We start from the raw sequence: 13,802 nt of genomic DNA, 5'->3' as shown, positions 1-13,802 counted from the left end.
TTCATGCAGGAAGTATCCTGTCTGACAAGGTGTTGTTGTTCTTGCTTCTGTTTATTGAAGAGTCAGGATCTTAGCTGTAACGTGACAATTCCTAGGGCTCCAATAGGCTCTCAGAACCCGGGAAAAACCTGAACGATGACGAGGCAGCCTCAGGCTGAAACACAGAATCCCCTTTTCCAAGTGGCCCATCAGAGGACAATGGAATTAGGCGTGTGCGCGATTCGACCCCGTGCAGTATTTTCCATTCGGCTGTTTAGCTAATTGCAGATTCCCGGTCGGAATATTATCGCTTTTTTACGAGAATAATGGCATAAAAATTTATTTTAAACAGCGGTTGACATGCTTCGAAGTACGGTAATGGAATATTTAGAATTTTTTTGTCACATTCTGCGCCATGCGCACGACCGTGATTTACCATTCTGATAGTGTCTAGAACGCACGAACAAAACGCCGCTGTTTGGATATAACGATGGATTATTTGGGACCAAACCTACATTTGTTATTGAAGTAGAAGTCCTGGGAGTGCATTCTGACGAAGAACAGGAAAGGTAAGACAATTTTTCTTATAGGAAATGTGATTTTGGTGAAGGCTAAACTGGGTGGGTGTCTAAATAGCTAGCCCGTGATGGCTGGGCTATGTACTTAGAATATTGCAAAATGTGCTTAATCCGAAAAGCTATTTTAAAATCCGACATATCGAGTGCATAGAGGAGTAATGTATCTATAATTCTTAAAATAATTGTTATGCTTTTTGTGAACGTTTATCGTGAGTAATTTAGTAAATTGTTAGTAAATTCCCCGGAAGTTTGCGGGGGGTATGCTTTTTCTGAACGTCACATGCTAATGTAAAAAGCTGGTTTTTGATATAAATATGAACTTGATTGAACAGACATGCATGTATTGTATAACATAATGTCCTAGGTGTGTCATCTGATGAAGATCATAAAAGGTTAGTGCTGCATTTAGCTGTGGTTTGGGTTTTTGTGACATTATATGCTAGCTTGAAAAATGGGTGTCTGATTATTTCTGGCTGGGTACTCTGCTGACATAATCTAATGTTTTGCTTTCGTTGTAAAGCCTTTTTGAAATCGGACAGTGTGGTTAGATTAACGAGAGTCTTGTCTTTAACCTCTTATGACTAGGGGGCAGTATTTTCACGGCTGGATAAAAAACGTACCCGATTTAATCTGATTATTAGTCCTGCCCAGAAACTAGAATATGCATATAATTATTAGCTTTGGATAGAAAACACTCCAAAGTTTCTAAAACTGTTTGAATGGTGTCTGTGAGTATAACAGAACTCCTATGGCAGGCAAAAACCTGAGAAGGTTCTGTTCAGGAAGTACCCTGTCTGAACATTTCTTGCCCTTGTTGATTCTCTCTATCTATTACAAAGGATCTCTGCTCTTATGTGACACTTCCCACGTCTCCAATGGGCTCTCAGAGCCCGGGAAAAACAGGAATGACGTAATTCAAAGCCCTGGCTGAAGCACACGATAGCAAAAGCTAAGTGGGCAATCAGTGGAGAAATGCTTAGGCTCGCGACCTGCCCCGCCCCCGTCTTTCGGTTTTTCCCTCAGTTTACAGACATGCAGATTCCCGGTCGGAATATTATCGCTTTTCTACGAGATAAATTGCATAAAAATTGGTTTTAAACAGCGGTTGACATGCTTCGAAGTACGGTAATGGAATATTTAGAATTTTTTTGTCACATTCTGCGTCATGCTCGTGGCCTAGATTTAGCATTGGGATAGTGTCTAGAACGCACAAACAAAACGTCTTGATGGAACATAACGATGGATTATTTGGGACCAAGCCTACATTTGTTATTGAAGTAGAAGTCCTGGGACTGCATTCTGACGAAGAACAAGCAAGGTAAGAACATTTTTCTTATAGGAAATGTGATTTTGGTGAAGGCTAAACTGGTTGGGTGTCTAAATAGCTAGCCCGTGATGGCTGGGCTATGTACTTAGATTATTGCAAAATGTGCTTCATCCGAAAAGCTATTTTAAAATCGGACATATCGAGTGCATAGAGGAGTTCTGTATCTATAATTCTTAAAATAATTGTTATGCTTTTTGTGAACGTTTATCGTGAGTCATTTAGTAAAATCACCGGAAGTGTTCGGTGGGAATGCTAGTTCTGAACGTCACATGCTAATGTAAAAAGCTGGTTTTTGATATAAATATGAACTTGATTGAACAGACATGCATGTATTGTATAACATAATGTCCTAGGTGTGTCATCTGATGAAGATCATAAAAGGTTAGTGCTGCATTTAGCTATGGTTTGGGTTTATGTGACATGATATGCTAGCTTGAAAAATGGGTGTCTGATTATTTCTGGCTGGGTACTCTGCTGACATAATCTAATGTTTTGCTTTCGCTGTAAAGCCTTTTTGAAATCGGACAGTGTGGTTAGATAAAGGAGAGTCTTGTCTTTAAATAGCTGTAAAATAGTCATATGTTTGAAAAATGGAAGTTTTCGGATTTTAGAGGAGTTTGTATTTCGCGCCCCGCCCATCATTGGATATTGGAGCAGACGTTCCGAAAGCCGGGGGCGGGGCGGGTCGCGAGCGTAAGGCTTAGTCCACTGAGTGACCACTTAGCTTTTGCTCTCCTTTGTTTCAGCCAGGGCTTTGAATTATGTCATTCCTGTTTTTCCCGGGCTCTGAGACTCCATTGGAGACGTGGGAAGTGTCACGTAACAGCAGAGATCCTTAGTTTTTGGAAGAGATGTCAAACAAAGAAAATAAAAGGTCTGACAGGGTACTTCCTGAACAGAAGCATCTCAGGTTTTTGCCTGCCATAGGAGTTCTATTATACTCACAGACACCATTCAAACAGTTTCAGAAACGGTGGAGTGTTTTCTCTCCAAAGCTAATAATTATATGCATATTCTAGTTTCTGGGCAGGACTAATAATCAGATTAAATCGGGTACGTTTTTTATCCAGCCGTGAAAATACTGCCCCCTAGCCATAAGAGGTTAAGACCCAGAAGGCGAAAGTGGAGAAACTAAAAGCAGCTCCAGCTGAAGTGGAGGAAGCCAACAGCTTCAGCTGGAATGCCATTCTGTTGTGTGATGAGAGATGGAAATAAGATTGTGTATGGTGTGTTCATGGAACAGAGGCCATAAGTCTCATAGTTTGTAAACATCACGGTGAATGTTTTGTTATCATTGTTTGTTCATTTATAATCATGTTTTTTTGTTTGTTCATGTTTTGTTATCATTGTTTGTTCTTTTATAAGTAATTTCCCAGTTTATGTAAGTTGAACATTAGGAAGCTATTGTTCAAGACAGGGGACTGTTGGGTTCTGAGAATATGAAATATACTTATTCATGTCACTGATGGAGTGCTGAGGTTTAGAGGGTCTACACCAGAAGTTAATGGTTATAGGAGGAAGGTATATAGTGTGTGCAATTAAGCTTGGAATGTGTTGAGTGGAGGGAAGCGATTACATGGGGCAGGCATTGATAAGGGGAGAGAGCCATGGATTAGTGATGGAGGGGGTTGAGGTCAGGTCAGGTCACCTGAAGGGAGAAATAAAAGTTTATGGCCTGTATCACTAGTGTCCTGCCTAGCAGTAAAGAACGATGTTTGTACAGAAGTGTAGGAGGAGACTCAGTCTATGAGGAAGGGTTAAATATCAGTACTTGTGTGAAAATGTCTTTGTCTAATGCAGCTGTATTGATCCTCTGGGAAGAATAAACTTGGTTAAGCTTTCATAGTGTCTGTTGAGTTTTTCACTCTGAGAATTAGAACCTAACAGAGGGTTGTCTATGGTGATAGGTGGGATGGACTGAGAGTGGCTGAGAGTTGAGATTAAAGAGTTTATGTTTGATAATGTATTAGTGTTTTGTGACTGCTTTATATAAAAGTACCATGTATGTAAGATGTGTATGCAAAATGTGCTTGTAAAATGTATATGTAAAATGTATAGTAAAAAAATTACGAAAATAATCATTAAACTGTCTTTCTGTTCTTATTAAACAGACAGTGTGGTAATTTTGCTTGGTCAGCATGAGGATTTGGGCTGTGTTGGCTCCTTCTCCAATGTCTTAGCATTCAGTGTACCTGCAAACAACCTGAACCAGGGCTTAAAAAAACAGGGTGATTTCATTTCAAAGCACTGAGAAGGAAACATTTTGGGAAGAGAACGGAGTGTGATGTTTCCAGTCTCGGCTCTTGGTAGAGAGACAATCACTAAATTGTTAAGAAATAATGTGAGCCGCAGTTTTCTGCTTGGCTCTAGTTTAGATGTGAGACATAGTTCTGTGTGTGTGTGTGTTTAAGGGTGATTTGGGGATGGGGGGGTATGTGACGCTTTTGAAGAGGCCATATGTTGTTCCCAGCTTGCTGTTGCCGCGCCGATGGGTTTTGATAATTTAACACATTTTGACAATGTGCCAGTTGAGCTCTACCTCAGATCGTGCACTGTCTGTGTGTGTAGGTGTGAGAGTGTCTCTGTGTGTGTGATCTCCTCTCACATTCCAGGCCCCATGCTGTCACCTTGTTCTCTGAGAGCTGCTACTCCCATGCCAAGTTCACTGGGCTCTCCCTTTCATACAAACACACGCACTTATCAATCAAATGTATTTATAAAGCCCTTTTTACATCAGCTGATGTCACAAAGTGCTGTATAGAAACCCAGCCTAAAACTCCAAAGAGCAACCAATGCAGGTGTAGAAGCACAGTGGCTATATATTTATTCACACGTACCACACCAACAAATCTCCACAAAAACACTGATATATGTAGCACTAACAGAAAAGCCCTGGCACACCACAAATAAACTAAAGAAATGACCAATGAAATTAGACATTTCTCTAAACTTCTTCCCAAACGTTGAAATGCACACAAATCAAATCAAATGTATTTATATAGCCCTTCGTACATCAGTTGATATCTCAAAGTGCTGTACAGAAACCCAGCCTAAAACCCCAAACAGCAAGCAATGCATGTGAAAGAAGCACGGTGGCTAGGAAAAACTCCCTAGAAAGGCCAAAAACCTAGGAAGAAACCTAGAGAGGAACCAGGCTATGAGGGGTGGCCAGTCCTCTTCTGGCTGTGCCGGGTGGATATTATAACAGAACATGGTCAAGATGTTAAAATGTTCATAAATGACCAGCATGGTCAAATAATAATAATCATAGTAGTTGTCGAGGGTGCAACAAGCACGTCCGGTGAACAGGTCAGGGTTCCATAGCCGCAGCCAGAACAGTTGAAACTGGAGCAGCAGCATGGCCAGGTGGACTGGGGACAGCAAGGAGTCATCATGCCAGGTAGTCCTGATGCATGGTCCTAGGGCTCAGGTCCTCCGAGAGAAAGAAAGAAAGAAAGAGAGAAAGACAGAATTAGAGAGAGCATATTTAAATTCACACAGGACACAGGATAAGACAAGAGAAATACTCCAGATGTAACAGACTGACCCTAGCCCCCCGACACATAAACTACTGCAGCATAAATACTGGAGGCTGAGACAGGAGGGATCAGAAGACACTGTGGCCCCATCCGATGATACCCCCGGACAGGGCCAAACGGGCAGACTCCGACATGTTAAGTACAAAGCTGGGACGTAGGCAGGCTCTCAGAGCACGGCTGGCCAGTGTAGAGTAGAGCCTGCCTGACAGGTACCATACCTCCATGGCTCCAGGTGGAGCTAATGAACTACAGCTTTACTAACTTTTATAATTTCACATTCCCTTGTTCTTATCTATGGACACAAAGTCGAAGTGAGTGAAGCTGGGGTGATTGTACCTGTGAAGCACATGGATTGATTGTAATCCACACCAAAAGAATATGTGACTGGCATGCCGCCTATGCTTTAGTCACAATGCGCAAGAACAGAAATGTTGTCTTACTATATGAGTAACAAAAGACATTGAAACTAAACCTTAAGAATAAATAATTAACACATTTATTCAATTTGATGTTATAGCTTTAACTTTTGGCTTTAAAATAGTAGCTTTAAATATAATTCAGAGGAAAGGTGCACTGATTCAATGTGATGGAATTTAGGGGGTGATACTGTGGGTAGCCTACCCCCTGTCCTCCCAACACCCCCTCACCCTCCTCACCCCTCACTGGGCTACTTGCTCCTAGGAGAACTGGGCAAAAACAGGTTTAATCAATGTTGTTTCCACCTCATTTCAATAACAACAACAACAAATGTGATGACTTTGAATCAATGTGGAAAACTGATTGGATTTGCAAAAATCCATCAATGTAAGGGAATTTCGCATTTCTTTCATCCATTTTTTTTTTTAACCAAAACTAGATATTGAAATGATGTCTGTGCCCAGTGGGATAGATAAGTGTGTCTTTAGTGATGACATCCCCTGTCCTGTCCCTGTCCCCGTCCCCCTAGCCCTATTTCTAGCCTTTAAACACATTCCTACTGACCTGTAAAAAACTGAAAACACCATATAAATAAGAGGCCACATACACTATTTAATATCATGGTCAAGGCAAAAAGGGTTTGCTAAAGGAATATGTGAAAATGTAATATTAAGGAAACAAATGCCAAACCATAATGGCAATTTAAAAAAGTGAATATGATAATCCTCTACATTTCTTGGTCATTTTTTATATATCAGACGTGTAAACAATGTAAAAAAAAAAATCATTGAGTTAACAAAGCCTCCTACAAACATAGTCTCTTTTTTGCTTTCTTGAGTAAGGCATCTCCAAAATGCAGGTGTTTCTGCCTAGCTCAGTGCTTTCTGTGGTGGTGGTGCAGCAAGTAAATAAAATGTAATTTACAATCAAAAATTATATTTGATATTGAACTTATAAGCCTATAAAGGTGTTCAATATTATCATTTTAGGCCTAATAATTCCATATGAAAATATTTATTAAAACATGGTGGCATGCATGTCTTGTATTTTGCCTCTTACTTTCTTGTGAAAGTATTCACCCCCCTTGGCATTTTTCCTATTTTGTTCGCCTTACAACCTGGAATTAAAATAGATTTCTGGGGGGTATATATCATTTGATTGACACAACATGCCAACCACTTTGAAGATGCAAAATATTTTTTCTTGTGAAACAAACAAGAAATAAGACAAAAAAACTGAAAACTTGAGCGTGTATAACTAAACTGCTCCAGTTCCTTCAAGTTGGATGGGTTCAGCAATCTTTAAGTTATACCTCAGATTCTCAATTGGATTGAAGTCTGGGCTTTGACTAGGCCATTTGTACGTGTCACGGTTGTCGTAGGAATGAGCGGACCAAAGTGCAGCGTGTGTGTCGTTCCACATTTTATTTATACTGTGAAACTATGCAATACATAAATAAACTGAATGACAAAAACAACAAACCGTGACGCAGAGGTGAGACATACACTACTCAAAATTAATCTCCCACAAACCCAGGTGGGACAAACACCAACTTAAATATGACCTCCAATTAGAGTCAACAATGACCAGCTGCCTCTAATTGGAGATCATCCCAAACACAGCCCAACATAGAAATACAAAACTAGAACAACCCAACATAGAAATACAAAACTAGAACATAACATAGAAAAACTCAACTAGAAAACCCCCCTGTCACGCCCTGACCTACTCTACCATAGAAAATAACAGCTTACTATGGTCAGGACGTGACAGTACGTTGGCTAATAGGACCGATGGTAAAGGGAGATTACCCGCTCGCCTCCGGATCCTTACAAGGCAATCGGACCTTCATCCCCGATATCTCCGTCTCTTTCTCCTGCTAATGATGGGGATGAGGGCCTTGTCGTGCATCTAAAATAAATCCTTCCCGTCCGACTCGTTAAAAAAAAAGTATTCCTCCAGTACGAGGTGAGTAATCGCTGTCCTGAAGCTCACATCTGCTACAAGACCATGGTGCTTGCCTACGGAGCTGTGAGGGGAACGGCACCTCCGTACCTTCAGGCTCTGATCAGGCCATACACCCAAACAAGGGCACTGCGTTCATCCACCTCTGGCCTGCTGGCCCCCCTACCTCTGCGGAAGCACAGTTCCCACTCAGCCCAGTCAAAACGGTTCGCTGCTCTGGCACCCCAATGGTGGAACAAGCTCCCTCACGACGCCAGGACAGCGGAGTCAATCACCACCTTCCGGAGACACCTGAAACCCCACCTCTTTAAGGAATACCTGGGATAGGATAAAGTAATCCTTCTAACACCCCCCCCCCCAAAAAATATATAGATGTACTATTGTAAAGTGGTTGTTCCACTGGATATCTTAAGGTGAATGCACCAATTTGTAAGTCGCTCTGGATAAGAGCATCTGCTAAATGACGTAAATGTAAAATGTAGAAACTCTTTTCGGTCATAAGACACAGTGGCAGAAACATTATGTACAAAATAAGTTACAAATAACGCGAAAAAACACACACAATAGCACAATTGGTTAGGGGATTGTAAAATGGCAGCCATCTCCTCCGGCGCCATTAGTTGAATGATAGTGCAGCTCTAGTGCCCACTGTCGCATGCCTAGGCTAATACAGATAGAACAGGGATTTGTGTCATGTGATTTGATGCAGTACTTCGACCATCTCCATGAGGAAGGTGTCCATGGGAGTGTCTCCTATCAGCTTGAAGAAGAACAGGTGCCCCAGACACTTAAGGCCTATGGAGAGCAGGGTGGGGAGACACAGCAACAGTTTGGCAAACCTAGGAGGAGGGAGAATAGAATATAACTTTATTGTCCACATTTTCCTTTGACATCACCTTACAAAAATGAGAAGGGACCTGGGCATAAAACATCTTAAGTGTTTCCTTTAAGGGTTTACCTAAAGGATTACTTTTTCCTTAGCTAAGGGAATTGTTTAAGGCTATTGCATAGAGCCCCTCAATTATTTCCTTAGGTAAGGGCATACTTAAGGGATTTGAAGGCGTGTACAGTGGCTTACGAAAGTATTCACCCCCTTGGCATTTTTCCTATTTTGTTGTCTTACAACCTGGAATTAAAATAGATTTTTTGAGGGTTTGTATCATTTGATTTACACAACATGCCTACACCTTTGAAAATGCAAAATATTTTGTATTGTGAAACAAACAAGAAATAAGACAAAAAAAACAGAAACCTTGAGCGTGCAAAACTATTCATTTAATGGTGCTCTGTGGGATGTTTCTGATATTATTTTATAACCAAACCCTGATCTGTACTTCTCCACAACTTTGTCCCTGACCTGTTTGGAGAGCTCCTTGGTCTTCATGGTGCCGCTTGCTTGATGGTGCTCCTTGCTTAGTGGTGTTGCAGACTCTGGAGCATTTCAGAACACTAATTTGGACTATTTTGTATATGTTCATTACATGAAATCCAAATAAAAATCTATTTAAATTACAGGTTGTAATGCAACAAAATAGGAAAAAACACCAAGTGGGATTAATACTTTTGCAAGGCACTGTATGGCAGAAAAAGTACCTGGTTACCATGGAGTTGGTCTGATTCACTGACTAAACGTCTCGTCAAAAAGATCGCTTTCATTTTGTGAGGTAGCAAAACAGAACTTCTACAATCAAGACAGGATAACCAAATTGCTTCAGAAGATAATAAACCACATTTCTTGTAGTTACTTTTTTCTCCACTTGTTTATATTACTTTCCAGTACGTCAAGCTAGCTTACAGAGTAGCTATATCTAACTAGCCAGCCAACTTTGTAGCCATGGATTGTGCACAGTGGCAGTCGGTGCCATTTAAGATGAGGGAGGATGATTTTTTTTTATGACTGTCATTCATATCCCATTCACCCAGTTCAATGTAACAGTGATACGTTTAGGCTACTACATGATACTCAAATTTTCCCTATACCCATCATGAGGTTGATACAACCTAAACTATGAATGAAAGTTTAAAACGTAGGTGCACACAGGTCAAGAGAAAACTTTGAGTTGACAGAAAGGGACACATTCAATACCGCCTTGCTCACTCTTGCCTGCATCTAGCTGATCTAGGGTGTAATCATTAGTCCATTAGTTTCTTTTGGACAAATTCAGGTGTTTATCCACGTTTCATTCCGTTTGTTTCTGTTTAAGAAACTTTTTTTTTCAACAGAATCAGCGGAATGAATACACCTGTGATCACACATAACAGTTTCATAGCAGCCACGTTGTATTCCTTCTCACATCTATGCGATCTCCTCCTCTCACCTTTTCCCTTCGCTTGTGGACTTCAATGCACAACACATCTGATGTACGTGACCAGGCGAAAAAAACCTTTCCAAGCCAAACAATATCATAAGCGCTACAGACAGCCTGCATCAGTGTCACCATATTAGCTAAAGTAACATCAGTCAACATAGCTAATAGAACTAACAAGTTAGTAAACCCGCTACAATCATGCAGAAACGTTACAGTGTACAGTCACTAAGCAGTTTAGCACTTACACTGGCGGTCCTCGGTGGCAATACGTTTGTAAAACCAAAAGCTTACCTTGACTTGGAAAAGTTCCAGTGTTGTGTTGGATAGTCATAGCCAGCTAGCTAACACAGCATCCTTCTCTTTGAGCACGGTGTTTGAGTAGGCTAAACTAGCTAGCTGCATTTTCTAGCTAAGTAAGTGAAACTGAAAGTGAAAAGAAAAATGACTACATTTCTCTCTCTCTTGCTTCTTCATTTTGGAAGAAATTAATTTGTTCAAAACTGTTCAACTATTGTCTTTCTCTCGCTTTGAGTCAACTACTTACCACAATTTATGCACTACATTGCTAGCTAGCTGTTTCTTTTTGTTTCAGTACAAAATTAATTTGCTGATCCTTTCAATGGATGGACAACATGTCAGTTCATTCTACAAGAGCTCTGATAGGTTGATAGGTATTCATAATTACTGTGTAAGTCTATGGAAGAAAGTGAGAACCATGAGCCTCCTAGGTTTTGTATTGAAATCAACGTACCCAGAGAAGGGCGGAAGCTATCTGTTCTCAGGCTACACTATGATGCTACCTAACAGAGTGCTGTTGAGGCTACTGTAGACATTCATTGCAAAACAGTGTGTTTTATAAACTATTTGGTGACGTGAATATATTTAACTTAAGATGTTTTATGAAACCGGGCCCAGATACTGTATACATCATTCACATTGAAAACAGTCAGCCTAGTACCTTCAGCCTTGACTTTTTCCACATTTTGTTACGTTACAGCCTTATGGATTAAATATATACTGTTTATATATACTGCTCAAAAAAATAAAGGGAACACTTAAACAACACATCCTAGATCTGAATGAAAGAAATAATCTTATTAAATACTTTTTTCTTTACATAGTTGAATGTGCTGACAACAAAATCACACAAAAATAATCAATGGAAATCCAATTTATCAACCCATGGAGGTCTGGATTTGGAGTCACACTCAAGATTAAAGTGGAAAACCACACTACAGGCTGATCCAACTTTGATGTAATGTCCTTAAAACAAGTCAAAATTAGGCTCAGTAGTGTGTGTGGCCTCCACGTGCCTTTATGACCTCCCTACAACGCCTGGGCATGCTCCTGATGAGGTGGCGGATGGTCTCCTGAGGGATCTCCTCCCAGACCTGGACTAAAGCATCCGCCAACTCCTGGACAGTCTGTGGTGCAACGTGGCGTTGGTGGATGGAGCGAGACATGATGTCCCACATGTGCTCAATTGGATTCAGGTCTGGGGAACGGGCGGGCCAGTCCATAGCATCAATGCCTTCCTCTTACAGGAACTGCTGACACATTCCAGCCACATGAGGTCTAGCATTGTCTTGCATTAGGAGGAACCCAGGGCCAACCGCACCAGCATATGGTCTCACAAGGGGTCTGAGGATCTCATCTCGGTACCTAATGGCAGTCAGGCTACCTCTGGCGAGCACATGGAGGGCTGTGCGGCCCCCCAAAGAAATGCCACCCCACACCATGACTGACCCACTGCCAAACCGGTCATGCTGGAGGATGTTGCAGGCAGCAGAACGTTCTCCACGGCGTCTCCAGACTCTGTCACGTCTGTCACATGTGCTCAGTGTGAACCTGCTTTCATCTGTGAAGAGCACAGGGCGCCAGTGGCGAATTTGCCAATCTTGGTGTTCTCTGGCAAATGCCAAACGTCCTGCACGGTGTTGGGCTGTAAGCACAACCCCCACCTGTGGATGTCGGGCCCTCATACCACCCTCGTGGAGTCTGTTTCTGACCGTTTGAGCAGACACATGCACATTTGTGGCCTGCTGGAGGTCATTTTGCAGGGCTCTGGCAATGCTTCTCCTGCTCCTCCTTGCACAAAGGCGGAGGTAGCGGTCCTGCTGCTGGGTTGTTGCCCTCCTACGGCCTCCTCCACATCTCCTGATGTACTGGCCTGTCTCCTGGTAGCACCTCCATGCTCTGGACACTACGCTGACAGACACAGCAAACCTTCTTGCCACAGCTCGCATTGATGTGCCATCCTGGATGAGCTGCACTACCTGAACCACTTGTGTGGGTTGTAGACTCCGTCTCATGCTACCACTAGAATGAAAGCACTGCCAGCATTCAAAAGTGACCAAAACATCAGCCAGGAAGCATAGGAACTGAGAAGTGGTCTGTGGTCCCCACCTGCAGAACCACTCCTTTATTGGGGGTGTCTTGCTAATTGCCTATAATTTTCACCTGTTGTCTATTCCATTTGCACAACAGCATGTGACATTTATTGTCAATCAGTGTTGCTTCCTAAGTGGACAGTTTGATTTCACAGAAGTGTGATTGACTTGGAGTTACATTGTGTTGTTTAAGTGTTCCCTTTATTTTTTTGAGCAGGATATATTTTTTGTAATCTACACACAATACCCCATCATGACAAAGCGAAAACAGGTTTTTAGACGTTTTTGCTCATTTATTCAAAATAAAAATACAGAAATACCTCATTTACATAAGTATTCAGACCCTTTGCTATGAGACTCAAAAGTGAGCTCAGGTGTATCCTGTTTCCAATGTTCATCCTTGAGATGTTTCTATAACTTGATTGGAGTCCACCTGTGGTAAATTCAATTTATTGGACATGATCTGTCAACTGTGGGACATGTCTATATAAAGTCCCACAGTTCACAGCACATGTCAGAGCAAAAACCAAGCGATGAGGTCGAAGGAATTGTCCATAGACCTCCGAGACAGGATTGGTCGAGGAACAGATCTGGGGAAGGGTACCAAAAAATGTCTGCAGTATTGAAGGTCTCCAAGTGCAGAGTAGCCTCCATTATTCTTAAATGGAAGAAGTTTTGAACTATCAACACTCTTCCTAGAGCTGGCCGCCCGGCCAATCGGGGGTGAAAGGCCTTGGTCAGGGAGGTGACCAAGAACCCGATGGTCACTCTGACAGAGTTACAGAGTTCCTCTGTGGAGATGGGAGAACCTTCCAGAAGGACAAGCATCTCTGCAGCACTCCACCAATCAGACCTTTATGGTAGAATGGCCAGACAGAAGCCACTCCTCAGTAAAAAGCACATGACAGCTCGCTTTGAGTTTGCCAAAAGGCACCTAAAGACTCACAGACCATGAGAAACAAGATTTTCTGGTCTGATGAAACCAAGATCTTTGGCCTGAATGCCAAGCATCACGTTTGGAGGAAATCTGGCACCATCTCTACGGTGAAGCATGGTGGTGGCAGCGTCATGCTGTGAGGATGTTTTTCAGAGGCAGGGACTGGGAGACTAGTGAGGGTTGAGGAAAAGATGAATGGAGCAAAGTACAGTAAGATCCTTGATGAAAACCTGCTCCAGAGTGCTCAGGACCTTAGACTGGGGATGAAGGTTTGTCTTCCAACAGGACAACGACCCTAAGCACACAGCCAAGACAAGGCAGGAGTGGCTTCGGGATAAGTCACTGAATGTCCTTGTGTGGC

This window comes from Salmo trutta, chromosome 4 (assembly GCF_901001165.1).
Source record: "Salmo trutta chromosome 4, fSalTru1.1, whole genome shotgun sequence".
NCBI lineage: Eukaryota > Metazoa > Chordata > Actinopteri > Salmoniformes > Salmonidae > Salmo > Salmo trutta.
This window is presented reverse-complemented; position numbering follows the sequence as displayed.